This window comes from Euphorbia lathyris, chromosome 2, assembly GCF_963576675.1.
Source record: "Euphorbia lathyris chromosome 2, ddEupLath1.1, whole genome shotgun sequence".
NCBI classification, from domain to species: domain Eukaryota; kingdom Viridiplantae; phylum Streptophyta; class Magnoliopsida; order Malpighiales; family Euphorbiaceae; genus Euphorbia; species Euphorbia lathyris.
This window is the reverse complement of record NC_088911.1, coordinates 70,766,861-70,787,911: the sequence shown is the minus strand read 5'-3', so window position 1 is coordinate 70,787,911 and position 21,051 is coordinate 70,766,861. Positions and strand designations below refer to the sequence as shown.

General features: G+C 38.0%; 1 non-coding gene across 1 annotated transcript; it reads right to left on the bottom strand.

Moving 5' to 3' along the window:
• Positions 1–13,412: 13,412 nt before the first annotated feature.
• Positions 13,413–13,519, bottom strand: LOC136221117 (small nucleolar RNA R71). The gene has a single exon (XR_010684905.1). It is a non-coding gene; the product is annotated as a small nucleolar RNA R71 (small nucleolar RNA).
• Positions 13,520–21,051: the final 7,532 nt, after the last annotated feature.

Genomic DNA, 21,051 nt, shown 5'->3' with positions numbered 1-21,051 from the left:
TTGCAAACCTTGTTTGCATCCTTTGATATGAAACCTTCAGGTTGCATCACATCCTTAAGCAGGTTTCCGTTTAGGAAAGCTGTTTTCACATCCATTTGCCAAATCTCGTAATCATAGTGAGCGACAATAGCAAGCATTATTCTGATTGATTTGGACATAGCCACAGGAGAGAAAGTTTCTTCATAATCAATTCCTTGCTTCTGACGACATCCTTTCGCTACTAACCTATCTTTGTAGGTGCTAACCTTTCCATCCATGTCTGTCTTCTTTTTGAAGATCCATCTGCACCCAATGGGTTTTATCCCTTCGGGTGGATCAACCATAGTCCACACTTGGTTGGTGTACATGGAATCCATTTCAGAATCCATGGCCTCGAGCCACGCTTTAGAATCTGGACTAGTAAGAGCCTCTTCGTAGTTTTCGGGTTCGTCGTCTAACACGGGAACCTCATCATCTCCCACTAGAAAACCATATCTAATAGGGAGTTCACGAACTCTTTGTGATCTATGAAGGGGTGGCACTTGAGTCTCATCTAATGGGACTGCATCGGGTTCCTCAATCGCTTCTGTTGTTTCAGTTGGTGTTTCTTGTTCATGAACTTCATCAAGTTCAATAATGCTTCCCTTTTCTGTGTCTTCGAGAAACTCTTTCTCTAAGAAGGTTGCGTACTTGGATACTATCACTTTCTGATCATCTGGATGATAGAAGTAATATCCCATAGTTTCCTTAGGGTATCCAATGAAGAAACATTTATCAGATTTAGAATCTAGTTTGTCAGACGCAATGCGTTTGACAAATGCTGAACAACCCCATACCCTCATGAATGAGAATACGGGTTTCCTACCAACGAACAATTCATATGGTGTGGAACTAGCGGATTTAGTTGGTACTCGATTTAGGGTGAAGAGGGCGGTTTCTAAGGCATAGCCCCAGAATGTCTTTGGAAGTAATGCTATGCTCATCATGGATCGTACCATATCTAGTAGGGTACGGTTCCTCCTCTCGGATACACCATTGTGTTGTGGTGTATAGGGAGGTGTCCATTGTGAGCAAATCCCACATTCAATTAGATAATTCAGAAAATCATCTGAAAGATATTCGCCACCTCGATCGGATCGAAGTGTCTTTATTTTCTTTTCTAGTTGATTTTCCACTTCATTCTTGAAGCATTTGAATTTCTCAAAAGCTTCGGATTTGTGCTTCATCAAGTAGATATAACCATATCGGGTATGGTCGTCTATGAAGCTAATGAAGTATCTGAATCCTCATCCTGCTTGGACTGACATAGGACCGCATACATCTGAATGAATGAGTCTTAGAGTGTCTGATACACGTTCACCTTTATTGCTAAAGGGTGTCTTTGTCATTTTGCCTTTTAAACATGCTTCGCACGTTTCCAATGATTCAGGATCAATTGAATTTATAAGCCCATCTTGATGTAGCTTAAGCATGCGTCTTTTGTTTATATGGCCTAAACGACAATGCCACAAGTAAGTTGAATTATCTAGCTTATGTCTTTTGGTATCAATTGCGAAAACAGAAATTTTGTCATCTACCACATAAATCCCATTTTGTGATATTCCTGAAAAATAGAAAATCGAATCTTTATAAAAATCGCAACGTTTGTCTTTTATTGAAATATGAAAACCGTCGTCAACAAGACGGCTAATAGAAATAATGTTATGAGACATTTGCGGAACGTATAAACAGTTCCTTAATTCTATTACAAGCCCAGAGGGAAAATTTAAAACATAATCTCCGATTGCGAGGGCGGCAACTCTTGCTCCATTTCCCACTCGCAAGTTTATGCTTCCTTTCTTCAATTCCTTAGTCTGATTTAGTTCCTGCATATTTGTACAAATATGAGATCCGCATCCGGTATCAAGTACCCAAGATTCAGACTGTGAAATTGTATTTATTTCAATATAAAACATACCAGATGTTGAAGTCCCGGCTTCTCCCTTCTTGAGGGTAGCTAGGTACAGCAAACAATTTCTCCTCCAATGCCCTACTTCACCACAATAGTGGCACTTGCCTTTGGGCTTCTTAACTTCCTTTCCCATCGTTTCGGTGAGCATGGCCTCCTTGCCTTTCTTAGGATGGTTTGGATCGGGAGAGATCCCTTTCCTCTTCTTTGATCCTTCAATAGCAATGCCTGATATCTCCTTGTTTTCTTTTGTATTGGGCTCGACTGTCTCGAGCATATTTGCAAGCTCTTCAAGAGAGGTTTGCAAGCCACTCGCTTGGTAGTTCATGATGAACTGCGAGTAACTCTCGGGGAGGGACTGAAGAAGTAAGTTCTCACTTAGTTCACGGTCCATCGCATCTCCAATACTAGAAAACTTGGTGATAAGGCTAATCATCTTGGGGCAATGCGCCACAACAGATGTGCCCACCTGCATCTTGCATCTGTATAACTGTTTTGTTATTTCGAAGCGTTCGCACCGAGTTTGATTCACAAATAACTCTTTTAGGTGCTTGACCATGGAATAGGCATCCCTATCTGCATAACTGCCTTTGTAATTCCGGTGTCATAGATGCAAGTATGATGTCTCCCGCTTGATCATCATCAGCCTTATGCTTCAAGTAAGCATAATATTCTTGGTAGGGAGCATCATCCACTGGGTAAGGGGGTATCGGTGTATCAAGTACATACCCTTTCTTCTTGAACTTCAAAACAATTTTGAGGTTACGGAACCAGTCGGTGAAGTTTGAACCGTTCAACTTGTTATCGGTAATTATGTTTTGCAGATCGGTGTTAGTCATGATTTTAAGAGTGATTATATCAACCTGAGAGTGAGAAAGAGCAAACATATGTTATTCATTTGTTTTAAAGTATATCAATCTAAAATTATAGGCCTTTTGTTTATTTTAGATTGCTCCCACTATTTTGCCAAATTAATAGCCCTCCATATTAATTCGAAGAATTTCACAAATCCTTTAGTGAGCTAGGATCCTAACTCCTGAGATTTCGCCTTGAGTTTACCCAACAAGTTAGTCTCATTCGTTAGGTAGATTCATGTAATCAATCACATCTTAAATGTGATTCCTAGGTTATTGGGTTACTAACCACATTAGTAACTAATATGCTATTCATATTAATCCCAACCGTATTGCCCATTAGTTTATGAAAACATGAGTTTACCCATCCAATTATCATAATCTAATTTAAGTATTACCCCATATTCATGAAAAGTGATTTTCGATAATTCAGGTGTTACCGTAAGACCCCGAGCTTGAGTTTACCTAACAACCCAAAGGCCCTCAGTACTGCCGGCTGAATTATAATATTAGGGAGGGACAACCGATTTTAATAACTTGCTTATTTACTTAACTTTTTAATGAGGGATTTTATTTTAGGTCTCATAATCTAACTTAGTCTTGATTTGCTTTAGCATACATCAGACACATACAATGGCGTTATGGACATATCATCTAAATTATTCCATCGAGCCAGAGACGGAATAAAAGGCCAAACCTAGGGAAATACTAACTATTACATATTTCTCTTTAGGTCCTCCGTCTTCTCCACGGCGCCTTGAAATTACAAATTAATTTCTATACTACTAAAGAAAACTTCAATTAAATTGAAGGGAATTAGATGAGAGGAGAAATTACAATACATAGTAGAAAAGGCAGGACTCGCAGGCCCTATTTCAAAAATACCAAAAGACTAAAGAGGGTCCAAATATGTCCATAACTCCAAACATGCATAGACTCAATTAAATAAATTTAATTGGTTGATTACATAACTATTTTATGTTAGATTTGGGTTAATCACATTAACGCATCATATAACTTTCATCCAATTTTACTTCTAACAGTTTCGTGTCTTTTATGTTATCCTAACTACACAAAACTTTAATTATGCACGTCCCAATAATTTTGATTTTAATTCATTTAAAACTTTGATTTACGAATAGGTAAAACAAACTTTTAAATAAATTTTCATTCGATAATCAAAACAGAAAACTATTAATTTCTGAAACATACATATATATATTAAAAAAAATAGTTTTAAATAATTTAAAACTAGGTGGGAATCGGGCCGGGCCCGAGGTCGGGCTGCTGCCGTTTGGCAGCAGCCTTAGGCGTCGGACATGCCGCTGCCTTGCGGCAGCGGCAACCAGACGCCGCGCGCGGTTGCTGCCGCGCGGCAGCAACCGCGCAACAGTAGTCGAGTCGCGCCGTATGGCGCGACCCGAACTACTGTTTATTTATTTATTTATATATTTATAAAATATATATATATATATATATATATATATATATATATATATATATATATATCAGTTTTAAAACGATTTTCAGAAAATAGGAAAAACTATCATAGATTTTCCGTTTTATCTTTTAGAATAAATAAAACTGATTTTATTTATCTAACCATAAAACTAATAGATTTTGTTATAATGATTATCAACCGAAATTATTAGGAACATGTGCACAATTTATTTTAATTAACAATTAATTAAAACTTATTTATCTTTTAGAACTAATTAATCAAAACAGTTTTGTTAATTAACCTAACTATAAATATTTATTCAATCTGATTGAAAAACTTCTAAATTTTCATATATGAAATAACGGATTTAACGATGGCTCTGATACCAATGTTGGAAAAATAGGCTAACGTATAGCAGCGGAAATATAAATTTTTTAACCCATTTCCATAAACCACAAGATCCGTTAACCGTTATTTCATATAAAGAGGGATAAGAAGAAATACCTTTTAGGTGTTCTATCTACCGTTGCAAACGAAGTGTCCATAACTCTTACTTCGAGTTCTCGAGCACAGAACAAAACAAATATAAGATCAAGTTAGAATCAACCGTTGAGTAGCAACCAAAATAGATTGCCTCTAATTAATCAACACAAGATCAAGGATAAAGAAAGAAAGATGAAAATCAATTGAACGGAAGAAAGCGGTAGAAAATCTCGTCCTCGGGCTAGGGGGGTTCGAAATTCTCTCTCTCTCTCTCTTAGTGTGGAATTCGAAATTCTCAAGGGTCGGGATTTCGAAAATCCCTTAGGGGTATTTATAATCTTCCTTGTATCTAATCCTTAGTTAGATAGAATTAGGTTATAGAATAAGAATTCAATTCAGAATAGAACTCTTAATTATTATCTATTAATATATCTAAATATAAAAGATAATAACAATAACCTTATTGGATAATAATGGGAGTAATTTAATCTAATTAAAACTCCTAACTTAGTTATCCTTTAATTAATTTAATTCATAATCCTAATCTAATTAGAATAGATAAAATCAAATTAATTATTTATGTATTTATTATACATAAATTTTGACCCCTACAGTCACTGGGCCTTATTGGGCTCAGTTGGGCTTCCGTCAATTAATTAACATCTGTCTCTCTTTTGGGTTCCAAGTCTTATGTGTGACCCATTAGGTTCTTATTGCTTCTAGCCGTATGCAACTTATTAAAATTAATTTTCAAAGAATTATATTTTAATCTTTGCATAACGGAATGATGTACAGAGTATGTGATTAGCAAGTCCGTAATCATTCCCCTAGAGCTATAAGAAGACAGGTTGATTCTGTCGTTGACCTTTCAGTATTAGTTACGGTATAATTCGATCCTTTATCAACTACGTCCTTGAACTGAATCTTATGACTATGGGTAATGTCAAGTCACATATAGCGAGACGTTCGTTTTACTTGTTCTTGGCCGAGTCAACTCCAATTAGATAGGTTAAGAGAAATCTAATTTCATTTTTAAGCTATCACCTTGTAAGGATTTAGAGTCAAGACTTCCACAAGCGATCCATGGACATATCTCCCATTTATCGGGAGTGATAAATGCTCAATCCAATATATAACGATCCCGCAATCACTTCCTGTGATACCCAACCTCTGCTGTTCACACCCTAGAGTCATCTCCGTTAAGGATCGTGTTACAACAGGATCAAAATGTCACATTCCGTAATCCAGAATACCAATTAACATTTCTTTGAGTCTGAGGATTATTTATACCTATTAATACTAATGAGATGAACATGTGACAAGGATGAATCTACCCATCCTGTTATCTCAAGTCGGGTCCCCAATCCTAATGAACTACTTTTCATCGGATCCATGTAACTGTCCAGATATCTATATATATGAAGCTTGTGAGATCAGCTTTCTGTCGGACAGAAGACATTGTTACATGCAAGTCTCAGCAGTGATATGTCAATCCTAAACATATTACTTGACTTGGGGTGGTTTTAAGTTTATTAGTTTATTATAAAGTTTTGTCTCACTTCATGCTTGTATGAACACTTTATAATCACTTTAAAACAAACTTACGGATTTCCTTTTATTAGACTTTATTTAGTGCTTAAAAGGGATTGCCTTTATATAGTTATAAAACATATATCTCATTAAAACAAATGATGTAAAGAACACTTCATTTACATTAAGTTTGTATCCTAGAATAATTGTCTATAAGACACTAAACCCCAACAATCGATGCAAGTATGATGCATCCCGCATGATCATCATCAACTTTGTGCTTCTGGTAAGCATCAATTTCTTCGATGGGAGCATCATCAGCAGGGATAGGGGGTATCGATGTATCAAGTACATACCCTATCTTATCGAACTTCAAAACAATTTTGAGGTTACGAAACCAGTCGGTGAAGTTTGAACCATTCAACTTGTTATCGGTCAGAATGTTTTGCAGATTGGTTTTAGTCATGATTTTAAGAGTGTTTAATTAAACCTGATAGTGAGAAAGAGTAAACGTATGTTATTCATTTGTTTTAAAGTATATCAATCTAAAATTTATAGGCCTTTTAGTTTATTTTAGATTGCTCCCACTATTTTGCCAAATTAATAGCCCTCCATATTAATTCGAAGAATTTCACAAATCCTTTAGTGAGCTAGGATCCTAACTCCTGAGATTTCGCATTGAGTTTGCTCAACAAGCTAGTCTCATTCGTTAGGTAGATTCATGTAATCAATCACATCTTTAATGTGATTCCTAGGTTATTGGGTTACTAACCACATTAGTAACTAATATGCTATTCACATTAATCCCAACCATATTGCCCATTAGTTTATGACAACATGAGTTTGCTCATCCAATTATCATAATCTAATTTAAGTATTACCCCATATTCATGAAAAGTGATTTTCGATAATTCAGGTGTTACCGTAAGACCCCGAGCTTGAGTTTGCTCAACAACCCAAAGGCCCCCAGTACTGCCGGCTGAATTATAATATTAGGGAGGGGCAACCGATTTTAATAACTTGTTTATTTACTTAACTTTTTAATGAGGGATTTTATTTTAGGTCTCATAATCTAACTTAGTCTTGATTTGCTTTAGCATACATCAGACACATACATTGGCCTTATGGACATATTATCTAAATTATTCCGTCGAGCGAGAGACGGAATAAAAGGCCAAACCTAGGGAAATACTAACTATTACATATTTCTCTTTAGGTCCTCCGTCTTCTCCATGGCGCCTTGAAATTACATATTAATTTCTATTCTACTAAAGAAAACTTCAATTGAATTGAAGGGAATTAGATGAGAGGAGAAATTACAATAGATAGTAGATAGGCAGGACTCGCATGCCCTATTTCAAAAATACCAAAAGACTAAAAGTGGGTCCAAATATGTCCATAACTCCAAACATGCATAGACTTAATTAAATAAATTTAATTGGTTGATTAAATAAGTATTTTATGTAATATTTAGGTTAATCACATTAACTCATCAAATTAACTTTCATCCAATTTTACTTCTAACAGTTTCGTATCATTTTATATTAAACTTTTAGATTAATATAACTATATAAAACTTTAATTATGCACGTCCCAATTATTTTGATTTGAATGCATTTAAAACCTTTTTGATTTACAAATAGGTAAAACAAAATTTTAAATAAATTTTCATTCGATAATCAAAACATAAAACTATTAATTTCTGAAACATATACATATATATAAAACTAATTTTAAACGATTTAAAATTAAGTGGGTCTCGGGCCGGGCCCGAGGTTGGGCTGCTGCCGTTTGGCAGCAGCCCTAGGCGTCTGACCCGCCGCTGCTTTGTAGCAGCGGCGGCCAGGCGCCGCGCGGCAGCAACCGCGACAGTAGTCGGGTCACGCCGTAAGGCGCGACCCGAACTGCTGTAATTTTGTTTTTTTAAACATAAAACATATATATATATATATATATCGGTTTTAAAACGATTTTCAGAAAATAGGAAAAACTATCATAGATTTTCCGTTTTATCTTTTAGAATAAATAAAACTGATTTTATCAATCTAACCATAAAACTAATAGATTTTGTTATAATGATTATCAACCAAAATTATTAGGAACATGTGCATAACTTATTTTAATTAACAATTAATTAAAACTTATTTATCTTTTAGAACTAATTAATCAAAACACTATTGTTAATTAACCTAACTATAAATATTTATTCAATCTGATTGAAAAACTTCTAAATTTTCATATATGAAATAACGGATTTAACGCAGGCTCTGATACCACTGAAGGAAAATAGGCTAACGTATAGCAGCGGAAATATAAATTTTTTAACCTATTTCCATTAACCCCAAGATCCGTTAACCGTTATTTCATACAAAGAGGGATAAGAAGAAATACCTTTTAGATGTTCTATCTACCGTTGCAAACGAAGTGCCCACAACTCTTACTTCGAGTTCCCGAGCACAAAACAAAACAACAGAAGATCAAGTTAGAATCAACCGTTTATTAACAACCAAAGTAGATTGTCTCTAATTAATCAACACAAGATCAAGGATAAAGAGAAAGAGATGAAAATCAATTGAACGGAAGGAAGCGGTGGAATCTCGTCCTCGGCTAGGGGGTTCGAATTCTCTCTCCTGGAATCAATAGTGAATTTCAAAAATCACATGGGGGGTATTTATATTCTCTCTTGTATCTAATCCCTAGTTAGATAGAATTAGGTTACTGAATAGGAATTCAATTCGGAATAGAATTCTTAATTATTATCTATTAATATATCTAAATATAAAAGATAATAATAATAACCTTATTGGATAATAATGGGAGTAATTTAATCTAATTAAAACTCCTAACTTATTTATCCTTTAATTAATTTAATTCAAAATCCTAATCTAATTAGAATTGATAAAATCAAATTAATTATTTATGTATCTAGTATACATAAATTTGGACCCCCCTTGGTAATTGGGCCTTATTGGGCTCAATTGGGCTTCCGTCAATTAATTAGCATCTGTCTCTCTTTTGGGTTCCAAGTCTTATGTGTGACCCATTAGGTTCTTATTGCTTCTAGCCGTATGCAACTTTATTAATTAATTTTCAAAGAATTATATTTTAATCTTTGCATAACGGAATGATGTACAGAGTATGTGATTATCAAGTCCGTAATCATTCCCCTAGAGCTATAAGAAGACAGGTTGATTCTGTCGTTGACCTTTTCATATTAGTTACGGTATAATTCGATCCTTTATCAACTACGTCCTTGAACTGAATCTTATGACTATGGGTAATGTCAAGTCACATATAGCGAGACGTTCGTTTTACTTGTTCTGGCCGAGTCAACTCCAATTAGATAGGTTAAGAGAAATCTCATTTCATTCTTAAGCTATCACCTTGCAAGGATTTAGAGTCAAGACTTCCACAAGCGATCCATGGACATATCTCCCATTTATCGGGAGTGATAAATACTCAATCCAATGTATAACGATCCCGCAATCACTTCCTGTGATACCCAACGTCTGCTGTTCACACCCCAGAGTCATCTCTGTTAAGGATCGTGTTACAACAGAGTCAAAGCGTCACATTCCGCAATCCAGAATACCAATTAACATTCATTTGAGTCTGAGGATTATTTATACCTATTAATACCAATGAGATGAACAGGTGACAAGGAAGAATCTACCCATCCTGTTATCTCAAGTCGGGTCCCCAATCCTAATGAACTACTTTTCATCGGATCCATGTAACTGTCCAGATATCTATATATATGAAGCTTGTGAGATCAGCTTTCTGTCGGACAGAAGACATTGTTACATGCAAGTCTCAACCGCGATATGTCAATCCTAAACATATTACTTGACTTGGGGTGGTTTTAAGTTTATTAGTTTATTATAAAGTTTCGTCTCACTTCATGCTTGTATGAACACTTTATAATCACTTTAAACGAACTTACAGATTTCCTTTTATTAGACTTTATTTAGTGCTTAAAAGGGATTGCCTTTATATAGTTATAAAACATATATCTCATTAAAACAAATGATATAAAGAACACTTCATTTACATTAAGTTTGTATCCTAGAACAATTGTCTATAGGACACTAAACCCCAACAAAAATTCCCTTTCATCTTCTTTGATCCCCCAATTACAAGAGCGGGTATCACCTTATCTTTCTTCAAGTTGGACTCAACAGTCTTAAGCATATTGGCGAGCTCTTCAAGAGAGGTATGTAAGTCATTCATATGGTAGTTCATGGTGAACTGGGAATAACTTTCTGGGAGGGACGTAAGAAGTAAGTCAACACTTAGTTCATGATCCATCGCAAAGCCAATACTAGAAAGTTTGGTGATATAGCCAATCATCTTGACACAATGTGTCATAACAGATGTGCCCTCTTGCATCCTGCAGCGAAACAACAGTTTTGATATTTCAAAACATTCACAACGAGTCTGTTTCCCGAACAGCTCTTTCAAGTGCATGACAATAGAATATGCATCCATCTCCTCATGTTGCCTTTGCAGATCTAGTGTCATTGATGCAAGTATGATGCACCCCACGTGTTCATCATCAGATTGATGCTTCTGATAGGCATCAATCTCTTCAATGGGTGCATCATCGGTCGGAACAGCGGGTATCGACGTATCCAATGTTGGGGTTTAGTGTCCTATAGACAATTGTTCCAGGATATAAACCTAATGTAAATGAATTGTTCTTTATGTCATTTGTTTTAATAAGATATGGTTTCATAACTGTATAAAGGCAACTTCTTTTAAAGAACTAAATAAGTCTAATAAAAGGAAATCCCTAAGTTTATTTAAAGTGATTATAAAGTGTTCATACAAGCATGAAGTGAGACGAAACATTATAATAAACTAATAAACTTAAAACCACCCTAAGTCAAGTGATATGTTTTGAATAGGGATTGACATAACACTGTTGAGACTTGCATGTAATAATGTTTTCTATCGAGACAGAGAGCTGATCTCATAAGCTTCAGATATGCAGATATCTGGACAGTTACATGGATCCAATGAAAGGAGTTCATTATGATTGGGGACCCGACTTGAGATAACAGGATGGGTAGATTTATCCTTGTCACCTGTTCATCTCATTGGTATTAATAAGTATAAGTAATCCTAAGACTCAAAGGAATGTTAATTAGTGATTCTGGATTATGGAATGTGATGCTTTGATCCTGTTGTAACACGATCCATAACAGGGATGACTCTGGGGTGTTGTTAGGCATGAACTTGACTACAAATTAATATGTAATTAAGGGTGTTTTTATAGCTAAATTACAAGAAAGAAGGTCTTATAAGTGTTTTTTTATGCAGATATGTAAAGATTAAGTCAAACAAACTGGAAGCAGCCTGTTTCACGCATACCATAAGGAGTTAAGCCATTCTTTGATCCAGCGGTCAAACGCCGAAACCTTTGATGACGGACATCGATAGGACGAAAGGCAGGTGCGGCAGGAGCAGCAGGCAGAAAGGCGGATAAGAGCAGAAAAGTAGCATGATGAAATGAAAGTTCAACCCTTGAGTGTTCAACGGTCAAAAGGATCTTAACCACTAATAGCAATCTAGGATTTGTGAAAACCATTTGGTTGATTTTGTAATATTTTACTCGGATACTTGAAGTACTGTGTTGACCTTGCCTTTCCCCTTAAATAGACGTAGTGGGGAAAGGAGTATGATATCTTTTTTGGATCATCTTTTGTTAAAACTAAAAATAGACACTTTGATAGAGAGGAGAGCTCTCAAGGAAGAAAACTCCATTGATGGAGTTTTATAGCTTTGTATCAGCATATTGCTCACTCGCCACTATGAGTGTGTAGTCATTTTGAATAGGTTTGGCCAGTCAGGGCCGGTTATGTAAGTTTCCTGATCCTTATTTATGAATGAATGTAGTTAATTTATGAAGTGTTTGCTAAAGCTTTATATTACATTGCTCATGCATGAACGTTAGTGTTAGATGAATGAGAGGAGACTGCTTTCATCTACACCGAACCTTTTATCAAACATTCAACCCCGAAGCAGAGATGTTAGGTGGTTGTATCAAGGGTTTTCTTTATTGAAATGCTGTTTCAATCGTAATGCAAAAAGAACCAACCTTAGGGACGCTTATGGTTGTAGTAAGTCTTAGAATCTTAAGAACACACGAGAGTTGACTTAAGTGAGCATTAAAGCAGAGACCTTGACTTCACTTTGCGTCATTCATGAATAAATAGGGTGTTTAGGGACTTAAGGTAACCTGTTTCCGCTGTGCCTAGCCTGTTCTACCTTTTTATCATTATCAAATACTCTTTTCCATAAGTTGAATCAGTTACTTTGTTACCAATTCACAATATCTCTTAATATAAAGAATTCACACACCACGAACACCCTATTCTGCGATGTTTTTCTAGTAAAATTTGGTCATCAATCCCTGTGGAGACGATACTTAACTTATCACTTTATTACTTATATCTAGTGCACTTGCTAGAGTCTGTTCGGTAGACAACAAGTTTTTAGCGCCGTTGCCGGGGATTGAAAGCAACAAAATTTATCTGAAAATTTCTGTGAAACAAGGTGTTTTTAATCTATTTGCTAAATAGTGCAGCCAGAAGGAGTTCTCCAATTGTTTATGCGCAGAGCTGGACCTCCAGTTTTTCCTATCGATCTCGAATTAGAGAGAACGTGTAGACGAAACCGAGCGGGAGCTAGACGTGCAAGACAAAGAGAGCGACAAAGAGAAAGAAGGATGGCTGGAAGAGTACCACCCGAATAACCAATCCAACCAAATCAGGAAGAAGAAGGTGAAAATAACAATCCTCCAGTTATGAGGATCAGAGACTATTCGAGACCGACCACGGAAGGACACTCGTCGTGCATTGTATTGCCCAACGAAGGAAACAACATGTTTGAAGTAAAAGCATCTATGATACAAATGTTGCAAGCAGCAGTACAATTCAATGGATACCAGTCAGAAGATCCAAACGGGCATATCCAGGAATTCATCACACTATGCAACACCTTCAGATCGAACCGAGGAGTTTCCGATGATGTGATCAGGCTGAAGCTGTTTCCTTTTTCTCTTAAGGACAAAGTAAAGAACTGGTTGAGGAACTTACAACTAGGGATGATCACCACTTGGGAAGAGATGGCCAGCGCGTTTCTGATGAAATATTTTCCACCTAGACATGCTACTATACTCAGAAATGAGGTATCTCATTTCGTGCAGGAAGAAGATGAATCCCTAGCCGAAGCATGGGAAAGGTATAAGGGGCTATTGAGAAGGGTACCAAATCACGGCATCCCCATGTGGATGCAAGTGCAGAATTTCTGCAATGGAGTCACCAACATTTATAAAATTCAAATCGAATCCATTGCTAATGGTAACACCGAAGATTTGGAGCCACAAGCCTTGTACGATCTGATTGAGAAAGTCATAAGCACGAGCTACAACTGGCACTCGGCTAGGAGTGAAGGAAAAAGAACGGCGGACGTCGATGTTGTATCAAAACTGACCACACAAGTGGAACAGCTTGCAAGACAGCTCGGCAAGATGAATGTATCATCGATTCACAGCGAACCCCGTTCAATGACATATGTGATTTTTGTGGAGGGCCTCATTTCAACATCAACTGCCCTGGAGTTAAACAAGGGAAAAGTGAGCAGGCAGAATGCGATTATGCGGGATATAATCAAAGAAACTCACAAAACCCATACTCGAATACGTATAACCCATCCACAAGAAATCATCCGAACTTTGGATGGACTAGACAGCCCAATCAGCATGAACAACCAAGTTATCAGCAACAACATAGAGGACACTACCAGAGGCAACCTCAACAGCATTATAAACAACCTGTTCCACCAAAGGAAGATATAGAGCAGGTGTAGACACCGAGTCGGAGGACCTGTGATGAAAACCTGAAAACAAGACGGTTGAAGTGATTGATTCCGGAAGTTTTGAAAAAATATATAAAGAATAATAAGCGAAGGAAAATCGGCGACATGGGACGTGCGCTCGGCGTCCGTCGGACGCACCGCGAGTGGCACGCTGTCGACGTCCGAGCAATGCCCGGGTCCGGTGGCACGGTGCGCGCTCTCGTGGGCCACTGAGCGCACGCGCCCGGTAGCGCGAAGCGCGCGTTCGACGGCCGCGAACGCGCGCTCGGTGGCCGTGGGGTGCGCACGCCCGACGGCGCGAGGCACGCCCCGAGGGTCGTCGGGCGGGCGCCTAACCACGTCGGGTGAACGCCCAACGACCGTTGGGCGAACGCCCGACGAAGGTGGGGCGCGGTAGCCCAACACAAGGTTGGGTGGCCGCCCAACCCCAATGGGCGACGCCCAATTTCCTTTGGGCGTCGCCCATTGGTCCGGGGACCCGTTTGCCTATAAAAGGCACGGATCCCCATGCAAAAGGGGGAGGAGGAGGATTTTTTGAGAGAGCTTTCTCACTCTAAACATTTTTAGAGAGAGAGAGTGATTTTTTTGAGAAAAAATATTTTTTTTTCTCAAAAATTCCAAATTTCCTAAAGTTCAATTTTTACTAAATTTTCATTAAAAACGGAAGATCGTGGTTCGTGGAATCAATCGGCTTCGACCGTCAGATACCGAATTTAAGGTATTATCCGAGGACTAGACTCTTTATTTTATTTAATTTATTCTCTTCTTCTATTTATTTTTTTATGCTATAGTTTTTATTCGTTTAGATATTTATTTATTTTGTCACATTTTATTTAATTAGCGTATTTATTTAATTTTCATCTCGTGTTGAATAAAATTCGGTTTTGTTTTAAAATAAAAAACCTCGTTTTGATATCCCAATACGAACCGTGATCCGATAAAAAGGTAGTTCGGGTATCGAAAACGTTGTAATTATAAGTTTTTAATTTAAAAGAAATTTCTAAATAATGTTTTGAAATAAAAAACGTCGTTTAGGAACTTCCGTTTTCGACTATGATCCATCTTTGGTAGTTCGGAAATCCAAAACGATTGAATTAGATTTAATTTAAAGCTTTTGAATAAATCTGGAAACATTTAGGAGTGCCGCTGTAATTTACCTATTCTGTCACTAAATGCTGTTTACCGACGGATTTTCCGTCGGTAGATCTGCCAAAACGTAAAAAATGCCATTTCAGTCCCTTTTTCCTAACTTTTAAGCTTTTAATCTTTAATATATATATGTATAATTATGTAATATATGTTTTTCAAATTATTTTGGACCTTTAGCATATATAATTATTTGATAATATTTGTATACCATTTTTTATACTATTTTCTAAATATAAGTATAATTATGTATATGTATTTCCTTTTTATAAATTTAGGCTATGTTTTAAATGATAGTTATTTGATATTTTGAGAAATAATTGATAGATATTAGTATATGTTATTTTTGGTATTTAAAACTATATTAGTTATGTATATATATATAGTGTTGGGATATTTGGGTTATTTTGTTGATTATTGAATGAAATTATTTTTGGGTAAATGTTATTTTCTTATTCATAAGATTTACTTATTATTTTCACATTTTTTTTGTATAAATGTGTTGTACCTATTATTTTCATATACATATAGTTTCTTTTGTGTTAACTCTTATTTTCATATCTTCTTTTTGATTTAAATGTATATATATATATGTCTAAATTATTTTCTTTATTCTTTTGGCCCATTCATGGGTCCATGTTCCAAATGAGTATTATTTGAGTGTGGATATTAGTTTAAATGGGTTTATTAATGTAATTATAATAGGTAGAGAGTCCATTAAATAAGTGGGGAAAATAAATCACAAAAAGAGAGTTTTTCAACTTAATCATTTAAACTAATGAATTTTTAGAGATTCCTAATGTAAATAAATAGAGTTGTTTTCTTTTACAGTAGTTCAAATCGTTTTCAAAACACCACGTTTTAAAACCTTAATCCGTTCCAAAGGCGGATTAAGCGAACATTGTAATTAAAATCATTTTCTTTGTGAATAATAGAATTTTTGAATCATTTTCTTAAAGGATTTGTACAAAATAAAAGTGACTTGTATGTTTAACCACGTTTTCTCATTAAAAGGTTTTTATCTCAAACGTTTTCAAATACTAGAGTCGTTCCAACGGCGATTCGGGTAAACCTCATCAAACGGGGTTTTAAAACGCACCTAAATCGTTCCAACGGCGATTAAGGTGCGAACCATGCAAATAAACTCGTTTTGGGGGAATAAGTTAGTGTAGAATAAACACACAACATGACCTTTAAATGCGGTTGTAAATAAATCACTTCTTTCTCCCCCCTCTCCGTGTATGTGTAACATAAATTGGTGATTCTTTACTAATATGACTTTTCAATAATATATGCTCAAAACAGTTTCCAAAAAAGAGAAAGAAAAGGGTTTCAAATGAATTTTAAACTTAAAGAAGTATACGATTAGTCCGTTATCGCCTAACATGCTGAGTAGGAGGCCGGTGGTTCATAACCGGGCGATGTCGGGGTGCCTAGTAGCCTTTCTCCGGAAAGGAGCTAGCCTTCTCGGCTCGTACCTAAGTTTCCCGAACCCACACCGGTCTCCCGCAAGGGATCGGTGTTCATTTTCCCATTCGTGGGTGGCGACTCTTCCATATCTCCGAGCTTCGGTCCTGCCGAGCAGCTTGATTCCACGATTGGTTGCTTTCGGTGCCAATCACCGCTTACGTCGCCATGAGGTGTCCACCCCCCGATCCGCCCGGGAGATTATGCTGCGGCACCTCGTCTAACAAGTGGCGACTCTGCTGGGGAAGTGAGAAATTTGATTCCGGAAGGCGTGTATTAAGCCCTTAACGGGGACGGATCGTTTTACTTCTTTTCGTATGCATTCATGTGCATTATTGCAAACCCTTTGGGTAATTTCCGCGAAACCTCTAGCAAGAGTCCATTCGTCGCTCGAAAGATGCTAGCGTAAGTTCCCCCTTACAGTAAGGTGCCAAAGGGTCCCCATCCATTCGTTAGGGGCGAATTTGTGCTGTCCTGTGAGGTCCCGCGGTCAGCCGTGTCAGCATATAGTAGCCTTAGAAGTTTCCATAGGATTACCCGTTACTATTTTTGATGTGATAAATGAATCAGTTCGTGTTTTCAAACCGCCATGATACGTGTATAATCCTAAAATATGTAAAGAAAATGAGACGATGCGTTAATATATACTCATGAATCGACATACTAATTACCCTAAAACATCGAAACGATTTGAACTAAAGACGACTTAGTTATCTCGTATGAATGAACATGTGCGACCCGCCTTGTCCCTTTCGGTGTCCCGACGAAGGCACGTGTTCAGGAAATACGTTATGACGTAAGCACGTATTAGTATGAATCGGTTCGGTGTTAAGGATAGTTACATTTCGATACAAAAGACTATATTAACAGTAGCTGTTATTCACATTCTTTAGATAAATTAGGATAAAACGAGATCACGACGAAACGAAAACGAAGAACATTTCTGTTTCGAACGACCTTGTTGTAACGTGAAAAGTTTCGCACAAGTAGCCCGTCCCTTCCGAATAAAAGACGAGCTCTTACGTTATGCCTTGTGTCATTCTTAAGAGAAATGGGCGTGTCCGCAAAAGGTGACTAAGAATATAAAAAAGAAAAATGAACTAAACGACCAAAATCATTCCGAGTCTACGATATATGTCAATCTCAAGAGTAGTTAAAGAAAATAAACCAATGCCGTTGAATACGTGCCTCGAACGAGTGTATACCCTGTCTAAAACTTTGAAGCCGAATTAAGCCAAACCATATAATTGCGCCATATGGACGAGACTGCGGGTTTTGACTAACGACTCGATCATTTCGACCGTTACCAAAACTGCAAGAAATATGGCCCGATGTACGCGTTTGCTTAATTCGTGCCTAAAGGAAAGAAAACGGTAATATCCTCGCCTCGAATAAACATGCGATTCAACGAAACGTTGATTTTCTATAACCACACTAAGGTGATATATCCCGTGGATTGGGAAGAACAACGAACTGTTATTAGCCGAAAGATTATCGTGCGCTCAAAATAAGACTCGCCGTCTGTTCACGTAGCAAAATGAGCAAACGAATCCTCGACGCTAAGAACAAACACGTTACGCGATGAGTCCGTTCCCTAAAATAAAATCCAAAAGTGATTCCATCACTAAATAAACACGTGGTTATGTCTCTCGATAGATCCAAAAGATCCCGTTGTAATCCAAAAATCGAGACACGAACCCGCGCGAATAAAAGGGAACGAGTCATTAACAATAACGAACGATTGGACTAGAAGAATAACTCGTACCACGTCTAAAAACTGAGATGCGCTCAAAGGGAGTCAAAACCCGAACTAATGCGTCTCGCGAAAGGACAAAAGACGAGTTATTCTGAAAGGACAATCCAACTTGGTCGATTTCTTAGTCACCGAACGTGGATACGTCAAAACGAACTGTATTGTTTGATGGATGATTTACTTTCTCTCAATAATCGACGGCATCACGCGTCCCTTGGACCGTAATGTGAGCCAAAAACCAAAATCCTAGGAAAGAGACCTGGACCAACGAGTGTGTGGAGGAATAAGGGTGGAAGAGAGATGTTGTGATACGTGTAAATAGAACTAACGTTTGTTTTTCTTATCTTATAATCGTAAATAAACAAACGCACACACCACGAATCATGCATATACAATCATGCATACATACTAATGGATACCGTTCGCGCAGACGTCATCATTAAGCGGTTGTGGTTTCGCGAGAGTAATCGGCTTGTCAGACAGTTTGATCAGCTACGAGTAGATAGTTCAGAATCAGTAGTTGTGGCTTCTGAATCATCTTCGTCTGGGTATACTCAGTCTTTCGTCAGTATGTCTGTGACCGACGAGAAAGTGGCTGAATTGGAGAATTCTATGAACAATATCAATGATCAGCTGGCCGCGATCTTGGCCCAGCTAGCTGAGTTAGCACTGAAGGACAACAAGAGTGGTAGTAAGAGTGCTGAGAATGAGGTGAACGATGGCCCTCGCTTTGGGAATGAGGAGGATTATCAGGATTATATCCGAAAACAGTTAGAGAAAGAGAAAGCTAAGGAAGAGGAGTGGAAGCAACACATCACACAGGAAGTGCAGGACTTGCGCGGAGGAAGCTCCGGAAGTCAGGATTTCTATAACTTGAAGAATTGTTTGTCGGCAACAGCTTTGCCTTTGAAATTTCGGCTCCCTGACATGAAAAAGTTCGATGGAACGGGAGATCCCACCGCTCACATAAATAAGTATGTCGCTGTAATGAAGCACACGATCCTGACTGAGGATCAAGTCTTGGGACTGTTTAACACTTACCTAGAGGGGGCTGCCCTCACATGGTTTCATGCATTGCCGATGGTAACAAAGAGGGATTGGAAGGAATTAGCGAAGTCATTCATCGCTCAGTATAGCTTCAATACCATGCTTGAGGTCACTTTGAAAGAGTTAGAGAGCACTAAGCAACAGGCTGGGGAATCCTTTTCCGATTTTGTGAAAAGATGGAGGGCTAAGGCCGCAGTGATGAAACAAAAGCCGCTCGAGCAGGATCAGATCCGAATGGTGGTTGGCAACACGTTGCCGTATATCAAGAATGAGTTGCGGTATATGCCATTTACTGATTTCAATCAGATGTATAGTTGTGCCTTGACTGTTGAAGGGGATGGGGAGCCAAAGAAAGCTTATACCAAGTGGACGAAGTCTGGATATAGTGCCGGAGGGCCTAGTGCGAGTATAGAATCCGCAGCAGTGAAAGTGGTTGATCTTAATACTATTGAAAAGAGGCGGTTCGCCAAGTTCGATCAGACCTACGCAAAAGTTTTTGAGCGTCTGCAGAAAAAGGGATTGTTGAAAGCCCTTACCCCGTATAACAAAGCTCAACCTACTCCGCAGATACAGGCTAGAGGGTATTGTGAATTCCATAGCAGTTATGGGCATACAATAGAGAATTGTGAGAGGTTGAAACATGAAATCCAAGATTTAATCGAAGAGAAGAAGATAGCTGATCCTTCGTCCGCGAACCCTTCCGTTAGGCGCAATCCATTGCCTAATCATAGGGTGAGCACGATCGGAGCTGGTTTTACAGAAACTGTAGTGATGGAATCCTTTGAGGAAGATGTAGAGGAGTTGTTGGACTCCAACGAAAAGAATAATGTGGGAAATGGTCTGTATGTGTCCTTCCTTGGTGAAGAACAAGAGGATGAACCAATGGGAGAAGGATCGGATGGTGGAGCACCATATGACGAGGATAGCGCCGAAGAGACAGGAGAAGGGTCGTCTCGAACTATTGTGCCGGAATTGGGTCTGTTTAGTAGAGGGGGAAATCCCGAGGTGCACTTGCGTGAAATTGCCCAGTGGTTCCACCATTCGCTGGTAGGCGAGCCTCTGGAATGGTTCCATTCATTACCAGGCTCTTACAAGCATGATTGGGATCGGTTGTCGGATTTGTTTCTAGAAAAGTACCAGAGAGTTGAGGACAGGACTGCGGAGCGCTTCGCAATGCAGATTGGACCTATCAAGCGTCCGTTGCCTAGGGTTAGCAAGTATAACGGCAATAAGGACCCAATGGAGCACCTTCACTTCTACTTGTCGGCTATGGCGCCTTTGGGTTTTAAAGAGGAAGAGATCACTAGCTTGTTTTGCAATTCGTTGATGGGTGAACCGTTAATGTGGTACATGTCGTTGCCAATGTATGTTAAGACCGATTGGGCAACAATGACGAAGAGATTTATCAAGGAGTATACAGTATGGATGCTAGCAAAGCAAACCCCTGATTCTCCGTCTTACCAAACACCTGATGCGGTGTTAGCAATGCCTAGGTATGGTGGATACCAGGATCCTGTGGAGC